The 2,006-nt window shown below is 38.8% G+C and overlaps 1 pseudogene; it reads right to left on the bottom strand.

The window, feature by feature from the left end:
• Positions 1-468: 468 nt before the first annotated feature.
• Positions 469-2,006, bottom strand: LOC148915021 (uncharacterized; annotated as a pseudogene).

Raw genomic sequence — 2,006 nt, forward strand, 5'->3', positions numbered from 1 at the left:
GGAAAGAGAAATCAAGAGGCATGGGACCCACCGGATCTGCAAAAGCTCAAAACCAAGCGCACCCCAAGTCGGTTAGCATAGAGGAACATACGCATGGGCCACTTGCGCATGGGATCGGTAGAGCTGCAGAAATTCAAAATAAAGAAAAGGGTCCACTTGCGCATGGGATCGGCTGTCCGCACTTGGATACTCTACATAGGGGTAACAGCCCATAATTTTGTTGTACGTCGCCTCTGAGCAATCATTTCCATAATTTTGATCCTTATACCATCTATCATCTGGTAAATGGGCAAATGATGCTAGTATACAATCCACGCATTAAAGGACTCTGCTATAGTGGAACAGATTTCACCATATTTTTTTTATCTAGTAATTAGGATTTCATGAGCCAAAGATAGTAGAAAGGCAAAAAAAAAACCTCAAAATCTAAAACACTAGCTATTAAATGCCTGTAAAAATATGGCATCTTTAAGGTACACCAAGTGGCTTCAATGGTTTACCTGGAAAGTAAGCAGTTGACCAATTTTCTTTTGGAAGGTTTTTCAAGAACTCTGTTATTACAGCACCACCCTCCTCATGCAGCATTCTCATACTCATTTCAAATGCGTCCTCAATTGGAGCATATGCACACTTACCAAAAAGATGAAAAAGCCAATCACAATATGTCTTTCCCAATGATGATGGAAACTTGGAAAGGACATTGTGTTTCAAACGGTGGAAGCAAAATGCATGTCGTGAATGTGGGAACACGGATGGTAGTGCTTCAAGCAACCCTTTGTTACAATCAGATATGAATGCAATTGTCCTTCCTTGGGGGTTGACAATTTCTGCAAGATTTTAGAGGAACCAGGTCCAATTTTCTTCATTTTCAGAATCAACCACTGCAAATGCTGAAGGATACATACCTGTTTTTATCATAACAATATTAGATCAAAACAATTTTTTGTACTGGCAGATAGGTAACAAACTGAAATTAGCCTTCCATGATACATAAATAGTAACAACAAAAAAGAACCAAAACTGACCAGGTGGGTGCTTCACATTGTAAATAGAATGCTTAGTAACAAACCCCAAACTATAAAACACCAATACCCAAAAAATTATCATAGTTTACCTACAGAGAGTGGCGCGAATTGAATTAAATTTTTTCTTTTGGTCAAAGAAACTTGTCTCAATACCTTGGTTGCCACTTTTCCTAGTAGCAGCGAGCAAGTGCCTCTTACATTTGTTCTTGATAAATGTCCCATATCAAAGAATAACAACGGCCGACAAAATCTAAATCCTTCTATGCAAGCATGGAAGGAAATAAAAAACCTTTTGAATCTGGATGACTCAAGGTCACACTCCAACATACAACATAAACCAGGGTTTGAGCTCAACACTGCTCCCACATACCAAGCCAGGTGTCTATACAACAATGACTCATCACCATGGACCATTTTCTTTGCTAATTCCTTCCCGTACAATGCATTGTGATAAGAAATGCCCAACCCGTAGTTTTTCTTGAAATCCTTGACAATTTCGATCAGTTTAATCAATGGTTTAGATTGGATTTGGTCAACCAAAACAGTGGACACAATTTTGAAAGACATCATGCTACTCGTACGTTCACGGATGCATCCTTTGCAAGTGTGCTTGTTGTTCAAGCTCCGAATGTAAAAAAACTCATTTGTAGGACATAATGACGCATACACATGCCAACTACAACCATCAGATACTTTTTTAGAACATTGGGCAATCACTCTTTCTTTTTCATTTTTAAGGTACCTAACCTTAAAACCTTTCTCAATGGCATACTTGCACAATTTTTCTCTAAACTCAATAACCCCACTAGTACACTTCTGACCCACATGATTGATGTAGTTCTTCCAAGAATGAGACAAGTATGCATGACCAGAAGGTGATGTGTATTTCCCAATGAAATCATCCTCCGTAGTATGTGTATTACCTTCACCACCAAACACATCATCAACACCGTTTTGCTTCTCAGGCAATAGACACTCCAT

Source organism: Prunus mume, linkage group LG8 (assembly GCF_029339155.1).
Source record: "Prunus mume cultivar Tortuosa linkage group LG8, ASM2933915v1, whole genome shotgun sequence".
In the NCBI taxonomy this organism is placed as follows: Eukaryota; Viridiplantae; Streptophyta; class Magnoliopsida; order Rosales; family Rosaceae; genus Prunus; species Prunus mume.